Source organism: Ovis aries, chromosome 2 (assembly GCF_016772045.2).
Source record: "Ovis aries strain OAR_USU_Benz2616 breed Rambouillet chromosome 2, ARS-UI_Ramb_v3.0, whole genome shotgun sequence".
Lineage (NCBI taxonomy): Eukaryota > Metazoa > Chordata > Mammalia > Artiodactyla > Bovidae > Ovis > Ovis aries.
Window position 1 is genome coordinate 224,729,582 of NC_056055.1, and position 10,952 is coordinate 224,740,533.

The following is a 10,952-nucleotide window of genomic DNA, read 5'->3' on the forward strand; positions in this document are numbered from 1 at the left end:
TTAACTTTTATAACTGAAAATGAGAATAGGTACAAAAATCAAAGGCATTAAGATAGATCCTCCTGCACTTTAACTTTAAAAATGTTAGGTTCATGTAATCATTTATTTTTTCCCCAAATAATTTAAAAGGCTTCATTTGAGCCTTGATGGTAAATTGAACTAAAGATTTATTAAATATCAATGTGATCTTGAGGATAACACTGGCCACACAATTTATATGCCTTTTTTAATGCCTTTATTTTAAAAGTTACCGACATCATAAAAGGATGGTATCTTGATTATCATATAGATTCTTGGGGGCATTTCATCATTTTGGATGATGTAAAAATTTATAAGCATCAATTAATTATTTTCATTTTTGTCTATTTTGAAAGCCTGATTTTAACATCCTGACTTTTTGCATTGATTTTATTTTTATCATAATAAAGGTGTTGACTAGAAGACTTAGAAAGCCTGAAGAAGGTAATCATCGTCTGTGATATCCAAAGGGAAGAAAACTACTCTTAATATATTCATCTGTTTCCTGATATTTTATCCTTCCATGATAATGTTGATTTATCTAAAATTAGGATCATCTTTTATGTAGAGTTTGTATTCTGCTTGATATTCTCACTTACAGATACTTTGAAACTGTTTTTTAAAAAAGGCAGAAGGTGCAGAAATGTATCTTTTCAAATGGAAATATTCCTGCTATGTTATTAAATAAGAAAGCACTCTTCGATTTTATCTCCTTTTTGGTATAAACAACATTATACTATGCTTGACTTATGTCTTTCCAGATTCTTTCTTATTACAACATATGCTCCATTCTTTATCATCTTTTTGCTAATTTGTGTTTTCTGATTGTCCTATGGTGGAGCACTGTTAACTTTTTGGACTTCATCAGTATAGACTGAAATAACAAGAAGCATTCCGATCTAAGAGCCTTTGTGAGCAGCTTTTTCTCGGGTCATTTTCTTAGGATAAATTCCTAGGCGTGCCATCACTGGGTCTAAGTGGTGAATATTTTGAGTATTTTGTACTCTTTGCAGTCTAATTGCGTTCTTCTTGAAAGTGAGTTTTAAATGTGTTTTCTACAAAGTAAAACACATTTATTCAGCCATTTTTGCCCTCATGTCTTTGCTTTATCAGGCTTTGTTGCATCGTTACTTTTCCCATCTTCCATAGAGTTCCTATCTCCTTATAAACCACGCATACTTCTTTCTCTTCCCCCACCTCCAAATACACATTTTTCTGGACAGCATTATCCCAGTGCTATCCAGTGGCTCCCACTTCTGTGTTCACTGACTCGTTGGAAAAGACCGTGATGCTGGGTAAGACTGAAGGCAAAAGGAAAAGGGGGCTGCAGAGGATGCTGTATGGCTAGATAGCACTGCTGACTCAATGAGCATGAATTTGGGCAAACTCCGGGACACAGTGAATGACAAAGGAGCTTGGTGTGCTGCAGTTCATGGGCTCACAAAGAGTAGGACACAACTTGGTGACTGAACAGGAACACCCTGTCCTCAGCCTCACTGCTCACCTTTGCCATCCCAGAGAACAGTGACCTCTTGTCCCTCTGGCCCCATGTACTGTGCCAAACACATGAAGATCACCTCCTCATTGAGAATCTACCAAAATCAAAACATCAGATACTATCCTCAGATGAGGATTTTGTGAGTTTTTTGTTTCTATAAATTTAGTAGCTTGAAAAAATTAGTATAAAAAGTTGTCCTTGAATTTTCAAGCATTATTTTTTAGAAGCTGTTTCAGTTCAGTTCAGTTGCTCAGTCGTGTCCGACTCTTTGCAGCCCCATGAATCACAGCACATTAGAGCCTCTCTGTCCAACACCAACTCTTGGAGTTCACTCAACTTGTCCATCGAGTCGGTAATGCCATCCAGCCATCTCATCCTCTGTCATCCCCTTCTCCTCCTGCCCCCAATCCCCCCCAGCATCAGAGTCTTTTCCAATGAGTCAGCTCTTCGCATGAGGTGACCAAAGTATTGGAGTTTCAGCTTCAGCATCAGTCCTTCCAATGAACACCCAGGACTGGTTTCTGTTAGGATGGACTGGTTGCATCTCCTTGCAGTTCAAGGGGCTCTTAACAGTCTTCTCCAACACCACAGTTCAAAAACATCAATTCTTTGGCTCTCAGCTTTCTTCACAGTCCAACTCTCACATCCATACACGACCATTGGAAAAACCATAGCCTTGACTAGACGGACCTTTGTTGGCAAAGTAATATCTCTGCTTTTCAATGTAATATTTAGGTTGGTCATAACTTCCCTTCCAACGAGTAAGAGTCTTTTAATTTCATGGCTGCAGTCACCATCTGCAGTGATTTTGGAGCCCAGAAAAATAAAATCTGACACTGTATCCACTGTTTCCCCATCTATTTCCCATGAAGTGATGGGACCAGATGCCATGATCTTCGTTTTCTGAATGTTGAGCTTTTAGCCAACTTTTTCACTCTCTTCTTTCACTTTCATCAAGAGGCTTTTTAGTTCCTCTTTACTTTCTGCCATAAGGGTGGTGTCATCTGCATATCTGAGGTTATTGATATTTCTCCCAGCAATCTTGATTCCAGCTTGTGCTTCTTCCAGCCCAGCGTTTCTCATGATGTACTCTGCATAGAAGTTAAATAAGCAGGGTGACAATATACAGCCTTGACGTACTCCTTTTCCTATCTGGAACCAGTCTGTTGTTCCATGTCCAGTTCTACCTGTTGCTTCCTGACCTGCATACAGGTTTCTCAAGAGGCAGGTCAGGTGGTCTGGTATTCCCATCTCTTTCAGAATTTTCCACAGTGTATTGTGATCCACACAGTCAAAGGCTTTGGCATAGTCAATAAAGCAGAAGGTGTTTTTCTGGAACTCTGTTGCTTTTTTGATGATCCTGCGGAAACTATTTAGAAGAAGTTTATTATCAGAAATGTAGAGACCCCAAATGAACGTAGAAAGTTCATTAGAACTGGTTCAAGTATTTTTCTTACAAAAATATCTAAATTGCCTTTATACAGCACCACCTTTTATGGCCCAAAAGGGCTTCTCTGGCAGTGCAGAGGTTAAAGCGTCTGCCTGCAATGTGGGAGACCTGGGTTTGATCCCTGGGTTGGGAAGATCCCCTGGAGAAGGAAATGGCAACCCACTCCAGTATTCTTGCCTGGAGAATTCCATGGACGGAGGAGATTGGTGGGCTACAGTCCATGGGTCACAGAGTTGGACACGACTGAGCGACTTCACTTTCACTTTATGGCCCAAAACCCAACTATGTGGATAGAAAGAAAGAAGCTCCACAGCAGCAGGCATGTTGGCCAAAATTACTTTCACCTCAAATGCTAGGGCTGTGGACCAAAAATAGTCTCATTTCCTGATACATTGAAGAACAGAGTTGGTTGATGAAAAATATTCCAACCAGATGTCCAGGAATTTGGTAACTGCAGGTACAAAGGAAGGGAGGGAGGGAAGGCAAATTGTCTTCTATGTATTAAAACAGTGAAAGTGTTACTCGGTCATGCTCGATTCTTTGTGACCCCATGGACTATAGCCTGCCAGATCCTCTGTCCATGGGATTCTACAGGCAAGAATACTGGAGTGGGTAGCCATTTCCTTCTCCAGGAGACCTTCCCAGCCTAGGGATCAAACCCAGGTCCCCCGCACCGGGGGCAGATTCTTTACCATCTGAGCCACCAGAGAAGCCCATTATATAACAGTGTGTTTGTTTTTTTTTATTATTATGTGTTATTTCTCTTTGGCGATGGGTCTTCATCGACACATGTGGGCGTTCTCTAGCTGTGACAAGTGGGGGCTACTCTCTAGTTGTGATGCCTGGGCTTTTCACCATGGTCACGTCTCTTGTTGCAGAGCCCTAGGGCTTGGGCTTCAGTCCTTGTGGCATATGAGCTTAGTTGCCATGCAGCATGTGGAATCTTCCCAGACCAGGGATCAAACCCATGTCCCCTGCAATGGCAGGTGGATTCTCAACCACTGAACCACCAAGGGAAGTCCTAATCCTAACAATGGGTTTTAAGTATTACGGATAGTCCATTGAGAGAAAGGCGGTACATTCTCCAGATCTCTGTAGTTGAATATCTGTGACATGTTAGGCACTGTGCTGGGAGCTTTGAGGAATAAGGTCAAGTTGCAGGAGAACTTCCTCCTTGCCAATCAGTGTTACAATCAACTCAGGAGAAAAGCATGTGAACAGAGAACTACAGCGAAGGCAATTTAAGAGAGGGGCTTTTTGAGTGCTGTTAAGCTAATGCCTTTCCATTCAGTTCAGGGACAGGCTATTTCCAACTGTGGAGGCAGAGGAAGATATTCTGCAAAGGAAGTAGCTTTTGAGCTGAGCCTTAGATGAGCTGATAATATCTTGAGAGATAAAGATGGCTAAAAATGTACATGAAAGGGATGCAGAATTCTGATAAAATTGAGCCAGGCATTTTGGGAAAAGCAAGTAGACCTATCTGACTGGTGTGGAAAGTTCAAACGGAAAAGGAATGAGAGAAAACCCTGATATGATTGGTTAATTAAACCCAGATCATGCAGGACTCAGACTCTCAATTGAGAGGCTGGTATTTCTCAGAGTTGTTTCTGTTTTGACTCACTACATGAGCATTATGTTGGGATGTAAAAATGCAGACTCCTGGGCCACGCTGCAAGTCAGAATCAGAAGGCAGGCCTCTGAAATCTGCGTCTTTAAAATTATCCAAAAATTTGACTTAGTGATTCCAGTGCACACTAAATTCCAGGGGTTCCCTTGTGGCTCAGCTGGTAAAGAATCCACCTGCAGTGTGGAAGACCTGGGTTTGATCCCTGGGTTGGGAAGATCCCCTGGAGAAGGGAATGGCTGCCCACTCCAGTACTCTGGCCTAGAGAATTAAATGGACTGTATAGTCCATGGGGTGACGAAAAGTTGGACACAACTGAGCGACTTTCCCTTTCCCTTTTCCAGTGCGCACTCACACTGAAGCTGGTGAGCATCTGCATTGAAACGGTAACCAGGAAAGCAGTCCGTGACTGCTGTGGGCAGGCGCATGGCCAGCAGGCAGGGAGATTCAGCAGTGGCAGCAGCTGCAGGAGCTTGTGAGTCAAGCAGGAGGGGAGTCTGTGGAAGTGACTGGTGGCCAGAGGTAGTAACAGAGAGGCGCACTCATTAGGACTCATGGGGGTGGCACCAGCAGAAATATGTATAATAAATGAATTTCCCTGAACACCTCCAGGGTCAGTCTGAACCTCTAGCCCTCGGCAAAGCTGTGTTTAACCCCCACCTCTAACAGAAATGCTTATGCAAAAAAAAAAAAAAAAATGCCTGGACTTTCCTGAGGGCGTCTCACATGTGCTCATGAACCCATCTGAGTCCCGAGCGCCACGTTGTCCTGCTGGACGTCATGATGTGAAGACTGCTTTGCTGGGTCCCTTGCTCTCTGCCCAGGCTGTGACCCGTGAGCACCTTGAACTTGCTTACTGCCCTCCAGGCCCAGTAGCTTTCTGATACTATCCCATCAGCCAGTCTGGGAGATGCCGCTTTGAGTTCTGTAGTTCCTGCCCCGCCAGCATCCTTCCCTGCTGATTTGCGTGTCACCAGCATTTCTTTGGCCGCCTCACCAGGCCAAACAGATACAGTGGATGATCTGGATGCTCCACTTATGTCCTGCCAGGTGGTATCATAAAGTACCCACATGGGGCACTGTGGCCTGAAGGGATGAGGAAGACTGGATTCTTCTCTTTGTCTAGCCCTCTGCCAGAAGGATCTCTAAGCAGCTCTCTTTAGCTCTGTGTTTTGTAGATGGAGGCAAAATGCTCTTTCATCCTCTCTAACTTCTTCAGGGCTCAGACAATAGTTCAGTGGGGCTGCCAGGATACACCCTGAGAGGCAGAACCTCCTATCCCCACTGAGAGAGTAGAGGCTTGTGTTGGGGTATTGAGTTCATTGTGCCTGGCCCTCCTCCTCCCCTCAAAATGTATGTTCCTCTAAAACACGAGACACCCTCTGTTCCCAGCAGGTGATGCTTTGGCAGGCCAGCGGCACCCTCCCCCCACTACTATATCTGACCAGTCCCCTGTGGAGGATACCATGAGATCACCTGAGATCCCCACTTCACATGGGGATTGAAAGGCAAATTGTGTTTGGAAGAAAAGAGACAAAAATTATTTCACTTAATTTTTTAACAGAGGCAGTCTGCGCTAGGTCGCTTCAGTCGTGTCTGACTCTTTGTGATCCTATGGTCTGCAGTCTGCCAGGCTCCTCTGTCCAAGGGATTTTCCAGACAAGAATACTGGAGTGGGTTGCCATGCCCTCCTCCAGGGGTCTTCCCCACCCAGAGGTCAAACCCATGTCTCTCATGTCTCCTGTATTGGCAGGCGGGTTCTTTACTGCTAGCACCACCTGGGAAACACAGAGGCAGTACATTTATATAATTCAAAAGGTACACAGGGGTATCCTGTGAAAAGTCCTCCCACCTCCATCCCCTACACTTCAAGTGAATCTATTTGTGTTTAAAGTAAAAATGTACTGTATAATCTACCAGCTTTTTAAAAATGGAAAATGGTAGCATGCTGTTCTATACCATGCTTTTTACAATTCTATATGAGAGCTTCCTCATTCTTTCTACAGCTGCAGAGTATTTGTTTCTAGGGTTATATTTACCTACAGGTAGAACTTGGCATTTTCCCAGGCTTTTGCTGTTACAGATGATGCTACAATGGACAATTTGTAAAGAGCTCATTATAGACACAGGCAGGTGTACATCTCCATGGTCAAGTCCTAGTGTGAGATGGCAAGTCAGGTTAAGTGAATGTGTAATTTTTAGAAACATATCATGAGGTTCCTCCTCGTAAGTGTTGCGCCATTTTGCATTCATACAATTAAGAGACAGGAGTCCCTTTGCCCCCACCTACTGTTTCATCAACAGAATGCTGTCAGACTTCTGGATTTTTGTTAATGCAGATGCGTGAGGGGTACCTTATCAGCAGTTTGTGGGGGAGGGGAGAGACAGCTGGGTTGGGAACCTCTGGATGGCCAGAGCACTGCTTCACACATGGGACACGCAACACTGTTAATGAGCAAAAACAAAAGCGCCCACCAGCTTTCTTATTTTTGTCTAAAACGTCGTTTTTAATTTCATGTGTTAAATGAACAGTAAAACTGATTTTTCCTTGGGTTTATGGTTCTCTGGATATTTAAAAACATATTTATTTGTTTGGCTACACCTGGTCTTTGTTACGGCATGTAGGATCTAGCTCCCTGACCAGGCTCCCCCCGCACTGGGAGCATGGAGTCTTGCTTGCCACGGGATCAGCAGGAAGTCCCAGTTCTCTGGATTTGAATACCAGGATTGGTGTGAGTAACTGCCACCATAGCACGGGACAGCTCTGTCACCCCACAGAGTCCCCCATGCTCTCCCCTTGCAGTTGCACCCTCCCTCCCCCAGACCCTGGCAGCCACTGATCTGTTCCCCAGTCCTGTAGTTCTGTCTTTCAGAGAATGTCATAAAAATAGAACCATACAGTATGTTACCCTTGGAGACTGCTTTTTCCATTCAGCTTGATTTCCTGGAGACTTCATCCAAGCTGTTGCCTGCATTTGTATTTTGTTGCTTTTTATTGCCAAGAAATAGTCCATTGCAAGAACATAGCACAGTTTGTTTACCCCTTGAGTGACATGGAGGTTGTTCCCAGTTTGGGGGCATTATTAATAGAATGGCTGTAAACATTTGCATACTGGTTTTTGTGTGAATGTAAATTTTAATTTCTCCTCAGCTTAGTTTGATTTCCACTTATGATGATGAGTAAGTTTAGGTATATTTTCATATGTTTATAAGGCATTCATAGTTCCTTTTCTATAAAGTGTTCATTTCCTTTACTTTTTTTTCTGTTTGGGTGTTGATGACTTTTAGACAAGTTGGTTAGGGGAGTTGACAGGCATCTGAATGAAAATAGCTGTTAGTTTAAAAAGGTAGGACCAAAGTTTGAGAGAAAAATGTCTGAAAACAAAAGATTTTAGATAGAGTTACTCTGGTAGAGAATGGAGAGATGGGGCCATGGATCTACACAAGCTCTAAATGGAGGGGAAAAAAGACAGCCTGAAGACAGAATCTGTGGGAATGCCCTGTTTAGGATCTGAAGGAGGAAACTAAGCAGGAGACCTCTCGGAGGTCAGAGAAAAGCCATGATGGTGCAGGGTAACATTAACAAAAGCTGAATATTGAAGGTCTACTAAGTAAAGGGTGTAAACCCACAGGGCCCAGTGTTCAGAAAAAGAAAGAACATCTCTTTCCCAGAATCCCAAGCAAAACCCTCCAGTTTTGACTGATTGGACTGGTGCAGGTCACATGACCATCCCTGGACCGATGAATCGGGATAACCAGGAGATACAGCGCCCTGATTATTCTACCTGGGTCATGGTGCTCCAACTCCCATATTTTCCAGAACTTCATGGATCCCCAAGGAGAGGTATGAGGCTACTGGGTCAAAGACAGATGCTGAGGAAACAGCCAGCAAGTGTCTAGTAAATGGGCTTTGAGAATTGTGTATCAACAAAGTTTAGTTTAGTCAGCAGTTGTGTTTCAAGGCGAAGAAGTCTAGGCAACAGGTGGAGAAGAACTCAGTTCAAGAGTTTGCCTCAAGTTTTGGTAACCAAGAAGCTTAAATGAAGGACTGCTTCTCCCCGCCGCTTGCCCAAATAAGACAACACCCATGCATAATCATAGCACAGGGGATGGTCATGGGGACTGTGATCATGAAGACCACGCAGCCTGAGGGGTCACTGAGGAGAAGGATGGCAGAAGTAACAGCAGGTGAAGCTCAGGGGTCACATGGAAGACATGCAGAGTACAAGGCTTGCTCTGAGAAGGCAAGTGGCCTTCCCATCCCCATACTCTTGCCCTTCTTGTATTCCTTCTCACCACTGCAGTCATAAAATCTTGTCTTGTTGGTACCCAGTGAGAGCTATGTCAATGGCTTCATGTTGTTCCCTCGATGTAAGCTTTACAAAGTAGATTGGATTTTAGGACCCCGTGGACTTCCTGCCTGTGTCGACCCTTTGCTCTTCAGCACCCTAAAACCATCACAATCCACAAGCTGACCACTTTCCCTCTTCAACAATGGCAATCCTCTGTCTCTTCTCTAGACTGTAAGCTGCCCATAGTCATGGATTGTGATGGTTTAGCTCAGATTGGATCCTCTAGCCATGTGGCACACAGCAGGGGCTCACACATGTGGACACTGGAAGGATGAATGGGTACCCTCTAATCTGAAAAATGCTCTAGCCTCAGTGTTTACTTCTAAGGTCTGATTCTCACTCATTGTTTACCTGAATCAGATGTCATTTTATTAGAAACTAAACAAAAGCAATAATGAATGAAGAATTCGGGGGGGGGGGGAGAGAAAGACCAACTCTTTAGAATTCTATTTTATATTTATGGGGGAAAAAAGAGTGGGAGGGCAACATGCCAAAATATAGACACAGTTGACAGTAGGTAGCGGAAATAAGGATCTGTTTTTTCTTATACTTTGTGGTGCTTCCCAGATTTTCTACAATGCATATGTTTTACTCTTTGTTTTCCAGATTTTCCAATGCATTGAAGAAAGTGTTTCAATTTTTCAATTATCAAATTTCAAAATAACCCACATGAAACTGTAACAAAACCATAGCAAGCTTCTCATTCTCTGACTTAAATGTATTAACCAGTTGGTTATGTTGAGACTTCACCTAATGAATTTTGTTGTGAAAACACTAAGGAAGAAGAAAATGGAGGCCATTAAGGAGTTAAAAATATTGTAAACATGCCTTTAAGGAAGGAGGCAAAGGAGGGAAGGGGAGAAAGAGAAAAAATAGGGAAAGCAGGAGAGAGGGACATGGGAACAAGGAAAGAAAACCAGAGTCTAAAGGGTCCTGAGGAAGGACTGATTAAGCATCGTGCATGCACCCAGTGAAATATGTGCACTATCTGAAGCTCTGTCTCTGAAGACGGTGGCAGTGCCCAGATGGGCACGGTGGAACCTCGATACCACCACATCTAAAATACCTTCCCAGACCACCCCAAATAAATGCACTCCGTAAGTAAGGATGGTGCGCTTGCTTTTAACACGGCTCCCGCAGAAAGTGACTTCCTCCTCCACCCTCTGCCTGCCAAGAAAGGATGACACCATCTTTATGAAGATTATGACAATCCTTACGACTTCAGGTGCAGGTGTACTGGTTGCTCAGGGGTGTCCAACTCTTCGTGACCCCTGTGGACTGTAGCCCATCAGGCTCCTCTGTCCACAGAATTCTCCAGGCAAGAACACTGGAGTGGGTTGCTATTCACTTCTCCAGGGGATCTTCCCAACGCAGCGAGCGAAGCCGCGTCTCCTGTACTGCAGGCAGATTCTCTACCATCTGAACCACCAGGGAAGCCCTGTGACATAATATTAAATAAAAAATAATAGATTGAAGGGGATTCCCTGGTGGTCCAGTGGTTAGGACTCAGTGCTTTCACTGCAGTTGCCTGGGTTCAGTCCCTGGTTGGGGAACTGAGATCCTGCAAACCACATAGTATATGGCCAAAAAGCAAATTTTTTAAAAGTATAGAATGAAGAAAAAAAAAAAAAGGTTGAAGAAAGTGTGGTTATAGCCATGCATTAAGAAAATAAAACATAAAATTTATTCTAAAAGATGGAAAAACTGGAAGACATATCATGAATAGCAATATAATCATGAATAATAGCATGATTGTATTTTTCCTACTTTTAAAATGTTTAGAACCATACATTTTAAAAAACATATGTATTATAAGGGACTTCCCTGGTAGCTCAGTGGAAGACTTCACCTTCCAGTGCCAGGGGTGTGGGTTTGATCCCTTGCTCAGAGAGGTAAGATCCCATATGCCTTGAGGCCAAAAAACCAAAACATACAATAGAAACAATATTGTAGCACATTTAGGAAAGACTTAAAAAAATGGTCCACATCAAAAAAAAAAGTCTTAAACAA

The 10,952-nt window shown here is 43.4% G+C and overlaps 1 protein-coding gene across 2 annotated transcripts in view; it reads left to right on the top strand.

Annotated features, from left to right (window-relative positions):
- Window positions 1-10,952, top strand: part of SGPP2 (sphingosine-1-phosphate phosphatase 2) — a 155,114-nt gene that overhangs the window by 140,596 nt on the left and 3,566 nt on the right. The window lies entirely within an intron of this gene.